This window comes from Eriocheir sinensis, chromosome 40 (genome assembly GCF_024679095.1).
Source record: "Eriocheir sinensis breed Jianghai 21 chromosome 40, ASM2467909v1, whole genome shotgun sequence".
In the NCBI taxonomy this organism is placed as follows: Eukaryota; Metazoa; Arthropoda; class Malacostraca; order Decapoda; family Varunidae; genus Eriocheir; species Eriocheir sinensis.
The window spans coordinates 11,353,759-11,374,420 of NC_066548.1; the positions used below are offsets into that span (position 1 = coordinate 11,353,759).

The following is a 20,662-nucleotide window of genomic DNA, read 5'->3' on the forward strand; positions in this document are numbered from 1 at the left end:
TGACCCTGCGAGCCGCGGCCGTGGGACGCGGGGCATGGCGGGGCGAGGCGTGCTGGCCGGTGACACCAAGGATGCCCCCGCGTGGCACTGTCCGTGTCGACGACTCGGCCCCGACAAGTGGTGACGACACAGTCAGGGAAGATTACATCAAGGGGACACCTAACCGCTTTAGTACGATAGTTGTAAAGTACATACCAGTAATAAGGAAATTATTAAATGTGTTCAAGCAAACGGTTCACTTACTTGTAAACCGAACTAACACTTTACAGAGCTGAAAAATGAAACAGAAATATGAAAAAAATTGCGAAAATTTCAGTAGAGTGGATGATACATAACAAAACCCTTTTCCTCCTGCTCATCCTCTTCCTACTACTACTACTACTACTACTACTACTACTACTACTACTACTACTACTACTACTACTACTACTACTACTACTACTACTACTACTACTATTACTACTACTACTACTGCTACTACTACTACTACTACTACTACTACTACTACATAAATGATACCTCCACCCATGTTTATTTTCCCGACACATAATCATGGAGGGCTCCATAGCTTGGAGGTCATTAGCCCCAACTCTGTTCGCTAATGACTGTGGCATCCAACCATATCACTAATACTACCTGACACTAAATCACCTATCATCTATTACGTCTAGATCCCCCTTTCCTTCCCTACTCAAGTCACTCCCGACCCACCCTAATGTCACTCTCCACCACTGTGGCTTCATAGTCCATTTTGGAGATGTTGGTGGCTTTTGGGACAGAGTGTCTGGTGCCCCTGAGACATAGGATGGCCGACCTGAGCAGGGAGAACGAGAGGACTATTTACTACTACTACTGCTACTACTACTACTACTACTACTACTACTACAACTACAACTATAACTACTACTACTACTACTACTACTACTACAACTACAACTATAACTACTACTACTGCTACCATTACTAATATTATTATTATTATTATTATTATCATTATTATTATTATTATTATTATTATTATTATTATTATTATTATTATTATTATTATTATTATTATCATCATTAATAATAATAATAATAATAATAATAATAATAATAATAATAATAATAATAATAATAATAAATAAATAAATAAATAAATAAATAACAAAAATTCTTAATAATAATAACAATGAAATAATTATTTTATGAATAATATTAATGAGGAAAATATTAATAATAACAGCAGAAATAATGATATAGTAACACTACCTAATAACTGAAAAGCCGTAATAACACAACAATAACGATAATAATAATAATAATAATAATAATAATAATAATAATAATAATAATAATAATAATAATAATAATAATAATAATAATAATAATAATAATAATAATAATAATAATAATAATAATAATAATAATAATAATAATAATAATAATAATAATAATAATAATAATAATAATAATAATAATAATAACTATAAAAATAGCAATAATAAAAGCAGTAACTTTTAGTACTTAGTTTTATAGTTGATGCATTGCTAGTTGCACAACCCCATAGTGTCAAACAAATCAGAACTAAGTAATACAATGAAACAAGATAAAATACAAATAAAAAAGCTTCAAACTCCGTAGTTCCCTCACAGCTGTAGATTTTGGCAGATAGGAACCCGGCTCACAGCACGGCTACCTTCCTCGAACAACTTTATAATCGCTGACATATAAATCGAACAATTAAGAAAACTACTATATCGAGGCTACCGAAAGTTAAAAGTGAAAAAAATTAACTAGAGGGAATATAAGCGAAATAAAAGTAAATCTCAATTATATGTCTCATGTTCGACAACCGAGTCTTTTTTGTTTCAGTATAATTATTCATCTCAAAAGTACGTTTAAACAGCTGATTCTGTTCCACTTGTCATGCAGATTACGCTCCAATCACGTAGCGCCTCATTAACACTCCCTGGCGTACCCTTGAGTGTCGCGGCGACGGAGGGCGGGGAGGGCCTTTGTTCATATGCTGATTTTAGAAGAAGAAGAAGAAGAAGAAGAAGAAGAAGAAGAAGAAGAAGAAGAAGAAGAAGAAGAAGAAGAAGAAGAAGAACCCCTATTGTGAACTGGTGGCCAATGCGGTCTGTTTACTTACTCACTCAAAATCAGCATATATATTCATAATTTACACGAAGATATTAAAATATTATAAGTAAAGGAGAATGTTCGACCTATGTTTGTGTGTGTATTTAACATTTTAACACTGTAACAAATTGATTCTTATTATGTAATTTTTTTCTACCCTGAAAAATGTGCCATGATTTCCTGTCACATTTTTTCCTGTGACATTTTTTCCTGTGACATTTTTTCCTACGCTGAAGAATATGCCATTTTTTTCCTGTGACACTTTATTCCTGTGCCACTTTTTCTGGTGCCATTTTTTTCCTACATTCATACAGAACATAAAGAAACTGCTAAAAACACAACATACTGAAAAAAGAATTATCCACTAACCCTCTATCACCAATTAACTGACTAACTATCAAACTAGCTGCCTCTTACTTTGACTACCTAGTAAATTATCTATTTAACGACCTACCTACCTAACTAACTAACCGTCTAAAGATTTAACAAGCTAACTTACTGTTTGACTATCTATTAAACTAACTATTTAACTACCTAATTTAATAACTTAAACCATGTAAAACCATATACACTATATAAAACAGGCAAAGCATTAATAATAGTAATAATGATACAAATACTATAATATAAATTAATTTACTTTAAACTAACATCATCGCCAAAATCATCACCGCCATCACCACCACCTCCACAGTCACCATTACCACCTACCACCACCGCTACCATCGTAATATTACCACCATCACCATCACCACCACCACCATCACCATCATTACCACACCACCACTACCACCAACACAACCACCACCATCACCATCACCACTATCTTCAATACCACTACCACCCTCACCACCATAATCACCACCACCGTCACAACCACTATCTTTACCATCATCACCACCACCAACACCACCATCACCATCATCAAAATTACCACCATCATCATCCACCACCACCGCTACCACCACCTTTCACCGCTAATATAACCACCACCACCACCGCCACCACCCTGAATCATCTTAATCTTATGAAAATCACAGTAAGAATGAATAAAACAGATACGTAAACAATATAAATGACACTTAAGAATTGATACAGATTTGTCCATAAGGTTCGTCTCGCCGTCTCCCGCCCCTCTAACTAAAGGAGAACATACGCTATTCGGAGCATGAAGTCGGTTCAAGGTGTGGCAGATTCCAGAATTCCCATGAGTGCAGTACTGCCAGTTCGACCGCCAATTATCAGATTAGCACTCTCTCCCGGCCTACCCACCCACAACCCACCTGTTTATCTCTCTCTCTCCCTCTCTCTCCCTCTCGACCCGGGGGAGGGACCTAGGGGGACACACTGACCACCACCACCACCACCACCACTACCAACACCACAACGTGGCAACATGGGAAAAAATCGCTGCCACATGTCATAGAATTTATACAAATCCTTGTTATAATCCTAAACATCGACACTCATTGTACTATGTAGCTTCCTTTACTATATACAGAATATACAAAATATCGCTTTCAAATAGCACATGGATGGGAAATAAGAGAGAGACGCATGGACGAAGGCTGATTTGGCAGTATGGGTAGAGGTAAACGACGATACCAGCTCCATCCTGATCCGACTTCTTGCTCTGAACAGACGAGGCGCGTAGCTTCACTAACCCGCCGACTAAATCCCAGACGGTCAACCTGGGCAAGCCTCCACGAAGCTGCCATTTCTATCCCCACCCGTCGCCATTCCATAGTTCACCTCATCACACATATATTTCTCCTTCACCTCATTACCTACGACCACAGCAGCACGCCCGCAACTTCCTAACATACACATGCAGGCGTGGGAAAAATGGCATCCCTCCAAGATATCTATTAATACCCCCAAACACGAAAAATATGCATCACTGAGTAAGAAGGAGCATAAAGCACACCTCTAATACTCCACTAATCTTTTAATTAACGCGTCCACACATCGCCTGGCCTCTTACTTCATTGCACTCGCGCCTTTTGGTTATTATATGAGTATCCACGTGTCTCAGGGGTCGTTAATTATGCGGTTATTACCTTGATTTAGGCGTGTGTTGAGTGTTGAGACGTCCACTCTGATTCGAAACTTTATATGCCAGGAGTTCCAAGCTGCGCGCGCATCCACTTAAATACACAAGATTCTTAACTTACATGACATAAAACGACCTCAAGTTACATTTTAAAACTCCAGAATATTTATAAACTAATATTTAAACGCAGAGCACCTGGATTCAAGTCTCTGATAATAGAATGATCACCGCACACATATGGCCCTGGCAGCGAGATGTACCCATTTCAACATGATAATTTAACTGAACACAATGACATAAAAATACTCTACTTATGCTATAATGAAGAGAAGAAAATGGCTCTATGATGACAGATTCCTATACTGGCTGAAGGAAGGGGTGCTAAAAACAACCTAACTTAAAATAGGAAAACGATAAAGACTTAAGAAGGCATTACCGCTTTAAGGGTGTGTGGCAACAATACTTTCTCGTCTCCGTCTCCCTGCCCGCTATCGTTTATCTCTCTCCCTGCCGCTGAACCTTCTCTGTCTCTGTCTGTAGATAGTGATGAAAAAAGATTTACAGAATGGAGAATGACAAATAAAATCTAAATAAGTGAACAATGAGAAAGGAAAGAGACAAAGTGAGCTCACGGCCTCATGTCAACAAGTAAATGTGCCAACGACTTATTTTTTCTTTCATCCTGGCGTGCTATATTTGATGATTTATGTGCCTTCTCGGAGAGTCTCATGTGTCACAACGCTTATGTCGCCTTGAAGTGACTTTGAAGGGCTGATTTGTCTTGATTAATAGCAAACCTTGGGACACCCTGGCAGCTCGAAAGAGATTTAAATGAATGTCGCCTCTCTCTCTCTCTCTCTCTCTCTCTCTCTCTCTCTCTCTCTCTCTCTCTCTCTCTCTCTCTCTCTCTCTCTCTCTCTCTCTCTCTCTCTCTCTATAGCAAGCGGAACAACAATAATAATAATGGATGATACTGACGATGACAATGATGATACTGAAAAAAATAAAAGGAGGAGGAGGAGAAGGAGGAGGAGGAGTAGGAGGAGTAGGAAGAGGAGGAGGAGGAGGAGGAGGAGGAGGAGGAGGAGGAGGAGGAGAACAACGACGAAGAAGAAAGGGAGCGAGAAGAATAACAAGAAAAATGACATAATGAATTCTGTTATAGTCGCCCTTTCAATAACTTCGTAACAAAAAAAAAAAAAGTCAAATAGCAGAGCGTGATTATTTATGTTATGACCTACGTTACGCTAGGCGGAAGAATGGATGACGCGTATTTCAGCTCTTTATATTCATTTGCAGTATAAATAAAGGTCAATGAAAAGACAAATGACATGTAATGATTCACGAGTCCAATATGTGTTCCTGAATATTGATAATACACGTGAAGGACAAAAGAATTATAAAGAAAAAAAAAGACTCGTATTGATTTGTGTTTGCAGGAGTGTGTGTGTGTGTGTGTGTGTGTGTGTGTGTGTGTGTGTGTGTGTGTGTGTGTGTGTGTGTGTGTGTGTGTGTGTGTGTGTGTGTGTGTGTGTGTGTGTGTGTGTGTGTGTGTGTGTGTGTGTGAATGGTTCCCTTTAAACATAAAAAAAAAATAACCCACTACTCACCACGTCTTACACATACTTTTCGCAAACACCTTCCTTTCTCCCCTGTCCGACTTATTCATCTCTTTCGTTCATACTATATCTTTCTCTCTATTTACAGCACAAAAATATCTTCACATTCTTCCTCCACAATTATTATTATCCGCATGCCTCCTTCCTTTCCCTCCCTCCCTTCCTCTCTCTCTTCTCGCTTGCCTGCCTGCCTGCCTGTTCGCCGACATACTCGCCTCATTACTATGCCCAGGAAGACACACGTAACACCAGAAGCAGGTTGTAGGTGGAGGAGCGTGTGAAGGTGTGCTTGATCAGTTCTGCTTCCCGGCCAGGTGCGCGGAGAGAGAGAGGTATACAAGGGGTGCGAGGGTGAAATAAAAGTTAAGAAAGGACACAGTATGAAGAATGAGGGTTTTGTGTATTTGTGCATGCGGGTATGAAAATGAGAGAAGAGAATGATAAGAAAAGAGAAGAGAAGAGAAGAAAAGAAAAGAAAAGGAAGGGAAGAGAGGAGAGAGCGATAGAAATAGGCAAATAGATATAGATAAATAGATAAATAGATAGATAGATAGATAGATAGAGAGAGAGAGAGAGAGAGAGAGAGAGAGAGAGAGAGAGAGAGAGAGAGAGAGAGAGAGAGAGAGAGAGAGAGAGAGAGAGAGAATGTTAAATCGATAATGACAGGAGGTAAAAGAAAGAGAATGGAAGTGAAGATGGACCCGTAGATAATCTGAACCAAAGACACAAGAGAAAAAAGGGTGACAAAAACAGATAGAAAGAAAGAGAGAAAAAAAGGAAAGGAACGGAACCAAGAGTAACGGAGGTGATGCGTGGAAACGGTCGAGGGAAAAAAAAAATCCTCGTGTTGCAAAATAAACTTGAAAACAAATAAGTAGAAGTGAAGGAGAAAAATGAGCCGGGAAAGGTGCAGGGAGAGAGAGAAAGTTTGGGAGACAAGAAAGAAGACAAGAAATAATGAGGAAAAAAAAAAAAAAACGTCTCGTGATGAAAAATTTGTTTGAAAATGAAGACACACACACACACACACACACACACACACACACACACACACACACACAGAAGAGAGAGAGAGAGAGAGAGAGAGAGAGAGAGAGAGAGAGAGAGAGAGAGAGAGAGAGAGAGAGAGAGAGAGAGAGAGAGAGAGAGCAATCAAAACCAGTGAAAACCAGAATCACTTAAATCTTTGAACGATAAACACATCAACAACGAACCGGAGAGAGAAAAAGAGGGCGATAAAAATAGATTCCCAATAATTATTAACATCGGCGAGTGAGTGAGTGTATTCTTCGTCGAAAAAAATAATAGCTTAGCAGCGTGATAGGCAAATACCTGGGAATATCGAAAAGGTAGGTACACATAAAGCAACCCCCCTAAACAAACTAATTAAATAAGAACTGAAATTAAACTAAACTATCGAAACAAAAAATATGCAAACCTAAAAATATAAACAAACCTGAGAAACCTAAACTTAACACACCTTAACAAACTAACGAAGGTAAACTTATCAAATCGAAAAGAAAAATTAAACTAAGCTGTCGGAACTAAGAATACACAAACCTAACAAACCTAGGCCTAACAAACCACCTAAGAAATCTGCAACAACAGCCTTACTTTCATTTTTATCTCTTTCCTTCCTTCCTTCCTTCCATCACTTTCACAGCCTAGGAAATTCACGTGAAGGAAAGTGAAGTTGACACGCGCATAACACTCTACTAAAATGAGACTGGATGTGTGTGTGTGTGTGTGTGTGTGTGTGTGTGTGTGTGTGTGTGTGTGTGTGTGTGTGTGTGTGTGTGTGTGTGTGTGTGTGTGTGTGTGTGTGTGTGTGTGTGTGTGTGTATAACATATCTAAATAAAACTATACTAAATCTGAACCAAAACTAAACTCAGCTATTGTAAATGAATCTGAATTAACATAATCAATCAAACAGATCTTAAAGGTTAAACACAAGGCCTCTAAACATGCGTAGATCAATCAGGCCAATGCATCAAAGAGTCACGATATTGCTTGGTAAATATTTGTGACTGATCTTTCCCTCTCTTCCTCTTCAGGCCTAAGTGTATATTGTGCCTTTTCTAATTCAGTACGCGAGTTTGCTGCGGGGGGAGGTAAAGAATACGAATAAGAACGAGAATAAGAATAGAAAGAAGAATAAAAAAAAGGACGAAGAAAAAGAACAAGAATAAGCACAAGGACAACAAGAACAAGAAAATAAAGAGAAAATGAAGAAAAGAAGAAAAAGAAGAAGAAGAAGAAGAAGATAACAAGAGGAAAAGCAAGAAGAAAACGAAAAAATAAAAGAAGAGCAAGAAGAAGAAGAAGAAGAAAAAGAAGAAGAAGACGAAGAAAGAAAGAAAGAAAAGAAAAAAATAAGAGAATACCATAAGCTGATAACACGTTTACAAAATAAACGAACACCAACAACCTTGAACTCTTCTCTCGTTGAAACATGAGGCAGAAAAGATAACCTTACTTAAGTGTTCGTCCTTCTCGTCTTTGTTGCGCCTCCTTCACATATTTACCACACAAACTTTTCTTCCGCGCGTTCTATTTCTTTTTCTTCCCGCTCGTCTCTTATTCAGGGCGCCGCAATTTTCATGAGCGTGAATGAGTCATGTTCACCTCGGACTCACCTCAGTATGGACACAATCAAGGTATTTATTTTCTCTCCACAACACTTTCTTCTCTCTTCCTTTCCTCCTCCACTTTCTCCCTTTCTTCTCTTTTTCTCTCCTTATTTCTCACCTATAACGTTTTACTTTTCCTCCCCCTTTCCCTCCATCTTTGCTCTCTCTCTCTCTTTCTCCTTTCCCACCCTAATTTTTTTTTCTCTTCCCCTTTTTTTTCTCCCCCATAACACATTACTCTTCCTTCCCTTTTCCTACCTCTTCACTCTCTCTTCTTCCCTTTTCTTCTTAAGCCTCTTCCTCTTCCTCCATCTTCATTCGCTCCCTTTCTCCTTTCTCTTCTTAAACTTCTACTTCTTCCTCCTCATTTCTTTTCCCTAACACTTTTTTCTTCCTTCCTCTTTCCCTATCTCTTCACCATCTCCCTTCCTCCATCTTCTCCCTAAATCACTTCCTCTTCCTTTTTATTTCTCCTCCTTAAAATTTTATTCTTCCTTCCTCTTTCTCCTTCCTTCCCTCCTTCCTTCCCTAAACCTCCTTATCTCCCCTCTCATGCTTCTTACTCATTCCTTTCCTCCCTCTAACCTAACGCCTGCATCTCCGTTTTCTCTGGCTTTATTCCTTCCTTAAACCTCTCCATTTCATCTCTCATTACTAATTTTCCTTCCTTGCATCTAATCTTTGCTCCTCCATTCACTCTTTCCTTCGCTCAACCTCCTTCCCCATTTCGTCTCCTCCCATATACAGTATCTTTCCTTCCTCTGTTACCTCCTCTTCCTTCCTTCCTTCCTTCCTTCCTTCCTTAATCCCCCTTTTCTTTTACTTCAGTACTTCACTCCCTCCCCGTTCCCTTAACCCCTCTAACAAAGGCGTAATAGCCACTAAACGCAGCAGTTACAGCTTCGGCCCGCCCAGCTGCTCCCTATTATCTGATCACTATCGGGCCTCCCCTGTCAAGTTCGGCCCCGCGTTATCTGATTCGGCGCTCGGCTATCTAATTCTGCCTCTCAGCTCCGCGGATTCAATGTTCCGCCGCTGGATTGGGCTCGCCGCCACCAGGGTCATGCAGCGGAAAGGGTGAGCCTGCACCTGACACGTAAAAAATGGTGATGCTTACGAAATGGGATCAATGGGGACCAGGTAAGAGGTGTGGATGTGGGTGGAGAGAGAGAGAGAGAGAGAGAGAGAGAGAGAGAGAGAGAGAGAGAGAGAGAGAGAGAGAGAGAGAGAGAGAGAGAGAGAGAGAGAGAGAGAGAGAGAGAGAGAGAGAGAGAGAGAGAGAGAGAGAGAGAGAGAAACGAACAGACAAAAAGATAGACACATGCATACCGATACGGAGGAAAAAAAAATACAAACACACAAACAGACACAAACAAGCAGACAGACAGTGACAGAGAGACACAATCAAACAGAAAGAGCTATAGACAGACAAACAGACACATGCGGAAAACGACACAGAGGAAACAGACTTAACGACGCAAAAAGACAGACAGATAGAAAGACATACATATAAACAGACAGACAGACAGACGGAAAGACTTGAAAAAAGGCAGGCACATCAACAAAGAACAATAAGGGTAACACCAAAGCAATTTACGCAGACAGATGAAGTGCACAGGGAAATAAGAACCTTCCTGTACGAGATAAATATAATAACAATAATTATAACCAAAATTCAATCTGTCGGATCCTTCTTTTTCCAATTACCAGTAGTAGGGACAATGAGAGAGAGAGAGAGAGAGAGAGAGAGAGAGAGAGAGAGAGAGAGAGAGAGAGAGAGAGAGAGAGAGAGAGAGAGAGAGAGAGAGAGAGAGAGAGAGAGAGAGAGAGAGAGAGAGAGAGAGAAATATATTAGTTACGGAGGAAACACTTGGGAACCCACATCACTGACGGCCAGACTTACATTTTACTTAAGAAAATAACAGGCGTCATTAAGTTGTAAATTCAAAGGCGGGTCTGCGTTATTTCCCGACTTCCTCCTCCTCCTCCTCCTCTTTTTCCTCTTCCTCCTTAGTGTGTGTGAATTTGAGGGGGAGGGGGGGGAGAGGTTCCAATGCCCCCCTACCTCCCCTTTCCTTTCCAACCCCGTAAATCGAGTATTAACACTAAAGAAAACGCAGAAGAGCGGATTTTGCTGGATTTTTACTCTCTCTCTCTCTCTCTCTCTCTCTCTCTCTCTCCTACTGCACTTCCACTCTTTCTCAAACTTCCTTTTATAGCAACGTTTCTCCTCCCCTTCCCGTCTATATCCTCCTCCTCCTCTTCTTCTTCCTCCTCCTCCTCCTCCTCGACACGGACTCATCTCTTATCGACGGTGATCTAAATGATTTTCCGTCCTCTGCGAGCAACAGGTACAAGAAATTAAGGTTAAAACCAGGTACATGCGCTGTTTTGGGGATCTTATTCACTCGCAAGTTCTTAATCAGCGTCGCGGATGGATTCGGGGAAGTGGAGGAAGACGGAAAACGAGGCATCGATGCGGAGAAGCCAATATTTTATCGTGAGACAAAGATGAAGACATGAATTCGACGCGTAAACAGCGGCCTGGTGATTTCGTGTCGCGGTCAGTCAGCTGGGCTGTCAGGATTTTTGTTTTTGTTTCTTTGCGAGAGTGTTGTAAACAAGACGTAATGGTGTAGTGTGGTTACTGGTTCATCCTGCCTTGCTGACGCTGTTGTTGCTGCTGTTAATTTGTCCTGTCGGGACTGTTTCTGTGTGCTTTCCGATGTTTGAGTAACAGGTTTATACTACTACTACTACTACTACTACTACTACTACTACTACTACTACTACTACTACTTCTGATACTACTACTACTACTACTACTACTACTACTACTACTACTACTACTACTACTACTACTACTACTACTACTACTACTACTACTACTACTACTGCTAATAATAATAATAATAATGCTACTACTACTACTACTACTACTATTACTACTTCTGCTACTACCACTACTACTACTACTACTACGTACTTCTGGTACTACTACTACTACTACTACTACTACTACCACTAATATAACTGCTACAAACACGGCTACTGGTATTTAAGTAAAATTAAGAGGAGTAAGAAGAGGGGAATATTGTTAGGAATAATGGCAATAATAATGGAGATGAATATATTAATAAGAAAAATAATAATAATAATAACGATAATAGGAAAAAGAAGATCACACGGTTCCACACAAGACAATCAGCGCAGGAAACAGGCGGAGGCACAAAAAGGCCGCAAAACACCGGTCTCAATTATGAGAAAATAAAGTCGCCGGGAGTGGAGGGGACGGTGGCGGCCTCTAGGAACGCACACATCCGGCGCGGCGCCTCGCAGGCCGGTGATCAAGGACTGCACCGGCCTGACACGGACCGCCGCCCACGCTCTGCACTTAATTAAAAAGGAACTGCTCCAGGTCTGGGCCACAACAACCAGGTACAGTGCAAGGGGTTAACAGCACACACACACACACACACACACACACACACACACACACACACACACACAGTTAAAAAAAACTACCGGAACTATAAAACTTCATAGCCTCCAGTCAAGTTTCTTTTATATTCTTGTCTTTCGATGCATGTTGGGGTGGCTGGCTGGATAGATGGCTGGCTAGCTAGCTGGTTGGCTGGTTGACTAGCTAGTTCGCTGGTTGGTTAGCTGGCTAGATAGCTGACTGGCTGACTGGATGGCTGGCTGGTTGGTTGGTTAACTGACTAGCTGACTGACTGGTTAGCTGGCAGGCTAGCTTGCTTGCTTGTTTGCTGGCTGGCTAGCTGCCTGACTAACTGTCTGACTTGATGACTGGATGGCTAACTGACTGGCTTGCTTATTAGCTTGCTGCCTGGCTAGCTGACTGGCTAGCTGGCTGGCTGGCTGGCCGGATGGCTGGGTGGCTGGGTGGCTGGTTGGCAGGGTAGCTATTCGGCTGGCTAGCTGGTTGGCTGGTTGGCTGATTGGCTGGGTAGCTAGCTGACTGGCTGGATGGCCGGATAGCTGGTTGGCTGGGTGGCTGGGTGGCTGGGTGGCTGGCTGGCTGGCTGGCTGGCCGGATAGCTGTTTGGCTGGGTGGCTGGGTGGCTGGCTGGCTGGCCGGATAGCTGGTTGGCTGGGTGGCTGGGTGGCTGGGTAGCTGGTTGGCTGGGTGGCTAGCTGGCTGGCTGACTGGCCGGATAGCTGGTTGGCTGGTTGGCTGGGTGGGTGGTTGGCTGGGTGGCTAGCTGGCTGACTGGCTGGCCGGATAGCTGGTTGGCTGGGTGGCTGGGTGGCTGGGTGACTGGGTAGCTGGTTGGCTGGGTGGCTGGGTGGCTGGCCGGATAGCTGGTTGGCTGGGTGGCTGGGTGGCTGGGTGGCTGGGTGGCTGGGTGGCTGGGTGGCTGGGTGGCTGGGTGGCTGGGTGGCTGGTTGGCTGGGTGGCTAGCTGTCTGGCTGGCTGGCCGGATAGCTGGTTGGCTGGGTGGATGGGTGGCTGGGTGGCTAGCTGGCTGGCTGGCTGGCCGGATAGCTGGTTGGCTGGGTGGCTGGTTGGCTGGGCGGCTGGCTGGGTGGTAGGTTGTCTGGGTAGCTGGCTGACTAGCTGGCAGGTTGAGTGGGTGGTTGGGTGGCTGGTTGGCTGGCTGGGTGGCTGGCTGGTTGGCTGGGTGGCTGACTGGCTGGCTGGCTAGCTGGCTGGCTAGCTGGCTGGCTGGCTGGCTGGCTGGCTTGCTAGCTAGCTAGGTGGCTGGCTTGCTGGCTTGCTGGCTTGCTAGCTTGCTGGCTTGCTGGCTGGCTAGGTGGCTGGCTTGCTGGCTTGCTGGCTTGCTGGCTTGCTAGCTGGCTGGCTTGCTGGCTTGCTGGCTTGCTGGCAGAGAGTTTCGTGCCGTCATGCAATACTGCTAGGCAGCCGAGAAGGAAAGTGCAATTATCTTCAGATCCAGTTTTTCTTTGCTACTCTCCCTCAAGGACTAGTGCTATCAGCCGCAGGTGCTGCCTTATCCATGGCAAAAACAGCGTAGTGGGCTTGTAATTATGCAAGTACACAATTAATGTACTATAAGTATGCATATTTGGTGAGTAATTTACTTGATGTTAGAATTTAGATTTGAGCAAACAATGTAATCCAAATTTAGCAATACCTTGGTGTACAGACGCACCGGACATGCAGAGAGTGGTGACAAGTGGAGGCAGAGGTGAGGCAGGCCAAGGGTGCAACCAATGTGTGACCTAATGACTATCATAATTTTAGTTCAGGAGTCTCGGAAGAATGAATAACTTTCACGGCATTGTAATGACAAACATGATTGATAATGCTACAAAAAATATGTATTGCTTAAAAACACAAGATTTTGTACTTGGATTCATGTCAAATACAGTAGTATTTGTACTTGTACATTTAGAAAGCGAAGTTTTTGTACTTGGATTTGTGATACCACAATATAAGTGCACTCAAATGCAACACGGGCACTTGTTCTCAACCACCCGTCACAGGAGGCTGCGACGACGAGTAACAGGATGAATAAGGAAATGAAGGAAAACGAAAAAATATATGAAAATAATAATAATAATAATAATAATAATAATAATAATAATAATAATAATAATAATAATAATAATAATAATAATAATAATAATAATAATAATAATAATAATAATAATAATAATAATAATAATAATAATAATAATAATGTCCTCACAATGACAGCACGCCTGATTTGTAAATGCCGCAAGCAATGACAAGGGAATGAAAAGGAAAGGATAACGGACTAGCGAAAGGAAGGGAGGGAGAAAGGGAGAGAGAACAGAGGGGAGGGGGAGGCACGGAATGAGACACGGAGGGAGGCAGACCTGAAGGCTCGGTATACAGCGTAGGCCTACCAGCAATATTAATCACGATCACAACAGCTCATGATTAAAGGGCGATGAGGGAGGGTATTGACAGCGGTAATGAAGGGTGTTGATGATGCTATCAATGCGCAGTGATCCACGCGAGGACGGCAGCTGATAATGGTAACGGTAATGAAAGACGTCGATGCAGATAATGAGAGAGTATCGCTGGAAATTGTAACGCGAATGATAATGATAAAGCAGGATGCCAAACCACAGAAACCACTACCTATCTATTCTCCCTTGGCCTGGGGGGATGATGAGAGGTGAGGGCGGGGAAAGGATGGGGTATTAGGAGGGGATGGGGCGTAGGGGGAGGAGAGAAAAGGGGGATGAAACGGAAACAGGATAATGTGAGATGTGGAGAGAAAGGAGAGTCATTGGAAGAGAAGAGGAAGATAAAAGAGACGAAAGAAGAAGAACGTGAGGAAATAGGAAAAGGATAATGCTAATAGGGGAAACAGAGGAGCCTTCGCGGAGGAAAAAAAAATTGAAAAAGAAGGAAGAGACGGAGACGAAGGAAAAACGTGCGAGGAAACAGAAACAGGAGGCAAACACTACCAAATAGCCTTTTGTTTCCATTCTCTCGCACTTATTTTCTTTCTTCTCTTATAAAAAAAAAAAAGTGCAAGAGAATGGAAACAAAAGGCGATTAGGAGGAAGAAAAGTTGCTGGGCGTGGAGCAGGAAGGGAAAGAAGAGAGAAGGACGAATAATATTAGGAGTGAGGATAAAGAAAAGCAGCCAGGCCAATGGAAAGAAAGAAAAAAGGGAGGGGGGTGGATTAGTAGATGAAGGAACAAGGAAGGTAAAGCAGGTGGGTAAAGGAAGAGACCAAGGCGTGGAGGCAGGGAGAGGGCCAGATGGGGGGAAGGGGGTGGAGGAGGGTAAAAGATGAAGTGTTTTCCCTCACCGTCAATTAGAGACAGGTGCAAGGGGCGTGGGTGGGCCGCGTCCGGCATGTCAATGAAGGCAAGGATAGGAGCGAGAGAGCGGGAGGGGCGCGGCGGGAAGACGGACGCGGGGGAACACAGGAAGAAAGGCAGGCAGGAAGAGGGACGGGAAGGAGACAGTAAAGAGAAAAATATATGAAGTGGTTGAAGTTTTAGTCCACGCCCCAGTTCCCGAAGCTGACTCCATTTTTATGACCGTCGGTGAGTCCCCACCTATACGTCTCTTTATCCAAACATTGCAAAGAAAAAAAAAAGTAGAGAGAGAGAGAGTAATATATGAAGTAGCCTTAGTCTTGGTGCACGCCCCGGATCTTGACGTTAATTCTGTTCTTATGACCGTCGCTCAAACCTCACCTATCCGTCCGTTTATCTCTACATCTACCCCCCTACCTACTTTCACCTGTCATTCAACTCTATAGCTCCTGGACTGCCTTCCCAAGAGGTGAACGCCCTGTGGCCCGGCTGATGATGGCCACCCACGGCCTCTTACCGCGCTGAACGACCCCACCAAACGACCCACAAAGGTAACCAGGAACAGAGAAACAGGAAGAGAAGCAGGAAGAGACGAGGCTGAAATGGACATTCTACCAACCTGTAATTTACCTTAGGAGAGAGAGAGAGAGAGAGAGAGAGAGAGAGAGAGAGAGAGAGAGAGAGAGATGGTAGGAATCTCTACCTGGCATCGGAGGGAAGGTAGGAAGCGGGTAAATCTAAGGACATAAATTAGGTCTATATAATTAAACCACACACAAAAAAAATCAAAGTAGTAAAGGAGAAATAAGACGAAAAAAGATAAAAGAAGGGAGAAAGGACCACTAACCAGGAGCAAATAGGAGCATGCCAACACGGAGCCTGGGAGAACACTTGGAGGTAATCACACTTCCTCTCCCCGTAAACTGTTACTGTTCCCCGCCGCCGCCGCGCCCGACAACTGACCATTCGGGGCAGGTTACCGCGGGAGTGGGAGAACAGTGCTAGGCCGTAAACCCTCAGGCCGGAAAACATTACGAAGGGCGTGTGTGTGTGTGTGTATGAGAGAGAGAGAGAGAGAGAGAGAGAGAGAGAGAGAGAGAGAGAGAGAGAGAGAGAGAGAGAGAGAGAGAGAGAGAGAGAGAGAGAGAGAGAGAGAGAGAGAGAGAGAGAGAGAGAGAGAGAGAGAGAGAGAGAGAGAGAGAGAGAGAGAGAGAGAGAGAGAGAGAGAGAGAGAGAGAGAGAGAGAGAGAGAGAGAGAGAGAGAGGGGAAGAAATTACATTATTTCGAAAATTAATTTAGTTTGCTGTTGTAGAAACTCGTAGAAAACTTTTAAAAAAGGCGACGTGCACAGGGCAAGGCTAGGAACACACACACACACACACACACACTAGGCCGGGGAGGGTGTCATCAGGGTTCAGACAGGGGGCCTGGACATCATCCCCACGCTCTATATATCCTAGTGCTATTGATGTGGCAGAACTCTCACTGCCCTGCCGTGTAGTGATTATTGATTTAATTACTTGTATATTTTTTCATTTATTTTACTGTAATTATCCGTGCGTCATGCAGCTCACACACCGAACTCTGCCTCTGGACCCCCCGCGGCCGTACATCCGCAGATGAATCAAGGCAATTCAAGGCCACACAAAAAGGATAATTTGCGTCTAATTGTTCCCCGGACGTGCATTGGCCGCGCCACGTGAGCGCCTCCCGCAAGGGAGCACAGGAAGACGGGGTCATCTGCTGCTGCGTCACTCTTGCACACCTGAGCCAGGTGAAGCTGTGTACATGAGCCTCACTCACTCGCACCTTTCTAGCCGGTACTACACAAGCGAGAACGATCTTGCTACGTCTGGTTAAGGACCGCGCCGTGCGTGTGAATGGAGGAGAGAGGCAACACAGTAACACATGGTTGAACAAGCAGAAAAAGGAAAGTAGTTTCTCGATGTAACCTTCCACAAGTACCGTACACATATACTCACGTTCAGTAAGACCTGACGATCTGACACAGGTGACGTATTCCTGTAACAAAAACAAAAGAAAACGATTAGTTAATTAATATTAAACCGATAAGGAATCTACATTATCCATTTTAACTGGCAAGGCCTGTTAAGTAATTCTTGATATGTGAAATGACGGCTGATTATGCACAAACAACACAATGATTACATTAATGATACAAAGTCCAGGTATTTAAATAAATTCTGCAGGCTAGAAACAACACTCGAGCGAGCAATTCATGAATAACTGCTTTGAGTTACTGCTCGTGCTTGTGGTTTTCCCAGTACCCGACGATTCAGTCTGCTATTTTCTTATAAATGGCGGTCGTTCTGTTTTAATGTCAGCGTTACTGTCGACGTTGTGGGAGTACAGCACTTACAAATTTTCATAGGAGGAGGAGGAGGAGGAGGAAGAGGAGGAGGAGGAGGAAGACCAGAAGAAAGAACAAAAAAAAGATTAAGAATGCTGTCGTGATAAATGAACATTACTTTAAACAGTAAAGAAAAAAGAAAGCGTGCAAACTAATGAACGCAAACAATAGAACAGAACCAGTAGAAAATAGTCAATAACCAAATTATTACGATGCCTGCAAAGTATGATAATAACGGACACAAAGGCATTACACACTGCAAGATTAAAAGCATTTTTGAAATCGATGACATAAAAGAGAAACTAATATTTGGCTAGTGAGGTGAAACGCTGCAATAACTCAAATGAATAAATAAGCAAAGGTAACCTGATGATGCTTGACAATTCAGCATTTTAGTAATTGAGAATATTCTCTTTTGAGTTTGACTCAACCAAATAAATTGTTAGTTGCCTTCGATATGCATACACACACACACACACACACACACACACACACACATACACACGCAAATACAGATACGGAGACGGGACCACACGAGCGTAAGCCCAGGCCCTGTAAAACTACAACTAGGTAAATACAACTAGGTAAATACACACACACACACACACACACACACACACACACACACACATTAGATGACTAAAAATGCTGTCAAGAAAAAAGTATGGTAAACACGTGGGCGAGTTTCCAGCACCAGCTTCAGAATGTCTGCACATTTTCATTTTGTAGACATGCTTAGCCTCCTGCCCCTATGCCCGCCCCGCCCCCTAGCCTCTGCCCTCCCCCCGCCCGGCCTGGCACGCGGCGCGGCTGGCAACACGCTGCCTCGGGGGCTTACTGGGGGAAATAGCTCACCAAGTTCCAAGCGACGAATCCTCTTAGAAGAAAATCGGATTAAAGGGTGAGCATAAGACGAAACTTGATGATATAACCCAAATTATACGCGCGTAATAACAACGCGAAAACTAAGTAACACACGAAGGCCTTAACAAATATTACAAGGCACCGCAGCGGGAGACGCCCGAGGAAATATTAACAAGCAGCACACCTACCATTTGGTCCTCCCACACGCTACAAAATCCATAATACTGATTAATTTTTTTAATGGTTTTTAGAGTGACGGAGGGTGAAAAGGGGGCGTTAGGGGAGGCTGGAGCTTACGGGGAGGGAGAGAAAGAAGGAAGGGGAGATGAGGAAGGAATAGGAGGGTGCGAGTAGGGGGGACGCGACTTACAGGGGAGAGAAAGGAAGGAAGGAAAGGAGCACGAGGTAGAGACCGTGGGGTTAAAAAGTGGGAGCAGGGGAGAGACGAATAAAATTAAAATGGGGGAGATGAAGGAAGGAAGAAAAAAAGAAGAAAGAAAGAAAAGAAATGCATGGGGACAAGAGGAATAAACAGATAAGGAAACTATATGAAGAGAGCAAAAGTGGAAAAGAGGAAGACAAGCATAGGGAATAGGAAGAAAGGAACAGAAAAAAAAAGATAGGAAGGTGGGACTTAAACGTAGGGAGAAGAACATAAGAGCGAGAAAGAAAGAAGGGTAAGGGAACGAGGGAGGAAGATAAAGGAGGGAATCAGAAAGGTGGGACATAAAAGTAGGGAAAAGAAAGAAGGAGAAAGGAAGGAGGGTTAGAGAACGAGGGAGGATGAGGAGGAAGGAGGGAGAATCAGCCAGGAAAGTGCGCCGGTCACAAACGACTGAAAAAAAAAACCAGTGGCCATTTATATGTAAACTACCAACTGTTGACCATTGGCTGTGTTGACCGGACGGGAAATGGAGAAAAAAAAGGAAAAAGAGGGGGAGTCAGGAGGGGAGAGAAGGAGGGGGAAAATAAAGCGAGGAGGGAGGAAGGGAAAGGACAGTAAAAAAATCCCAACACGGAAACTAAATAAACAATCGAAAAAGGTGGTAGAGAGAGGTAGATGAGAAGTAGGACAAAGAGGAAAACGGGAAGAAGGAGAAGGAACAGAGGAAGAGAAGAGGAAGGGAAAGAGGAAGTTAAGAAATGCGAGTATGAAGCAGAGCGGAGAGAGCAAAGAAAATTAAAGGAAAGAACAAAAGGAAATGAGAGGGTGCAAAATAAAGAAGAGATGAAGAATAAAGAAGGAACGTGAATAAACGAGAAAAAAGAAGCTAAGAGGGGAAGATAAATTATTTGAAAGAAAGAAGACGGATAAGGAAGGTAAGGAGGAGAGGGAGAAAAGGGGAAGAACCAAAGAGTTAATATAGGTATCAGGAAGAAGAGGGGAACAGAGGAAGGGGAAAGCAGAACAGAGAAAGAGGAGAGGGGACTGGAAGGGAAGGGAAACAGAGAGAGAGAGAGAGAGAGAGAGAGAGAGAGTCATGGTATATATTTTAATGGGTCTGTACTTATTATTTCATTAGTGAGGAGTGAATGGCACGAGGGGAGAGCATAGAAAACGGGAGAGGGGAAACAGGGACGCTCGTTTTTTATTAGCATTTTTAACAGCTTGGAAAAAAATGCATGTGGGTGAGAGAGAGAGAGAGAGAGAGAGAGAGAGAGAGAGAGAGAGAGAGAGGGGAAGGAAAGACAGATGAAGGGAGAGCTTTCACAGGAGAGGGGGAGGCAAAGATTTATGGTAGGGAGGAAGGGAGAGAGGTGCAGGAAGGGAGTGAGAGAGGGACGCACACATACACATACGCACATACACAAAATGCAGAATAAGAAATATAAATTACATTAACGGCATTATACATCATAGACGCAATTACAAACAAAAAATAGCACAATGAAACAACAACCTACAAAAGCAAGACAATATACGTAACTAAATAAAAAAGGAAACGGTAAAATTCTACAAACTTTCATCTTTTATAAGGGAAAAATAGACTAGTTAGGGAACAGGTAAAAGTCAAATAGGTATTACAATGTTATTTCTGAGGCTTCTACATCTTCCTCCCATCCCCATACCCCCCGCTGTTCCTCCCCGCCGCCCACCACGGGGACGCGCGGGTGCGGGAAGGAGGAAGGACGAGGAGGAACTCTGGTTTAATTTAGTCGTCCATCAAAGGTCACACCAAATCACTCGCGTTTTCTTTCACTCCTA

At 43.2% G+C, this 20,662-nt stretch overlaps 1 long non-coding RNA gene across 1 annotated transcript in view; it reads right to left on the minus strand.

Annotated features, from left to right (window-relative positions):
• The window catches only part of LOC127009358 (uncharacterized), a 184,810-nt gene that overhangs the window by 77,148 nt on the left and 87,000 nt on the right, over positions 1 to 20,662 (minus strand). The window contains exon 2 of the long non-coding RNA XR_007761891.1: positions 17,204 to 17,243. This is a non-coding gene — a long non-coding RNA (uncharacterized LOC127009358). The remainder of the gene's footprint in view (positions 1 to 17,203; positions 17,244 to 20,662) is intronic.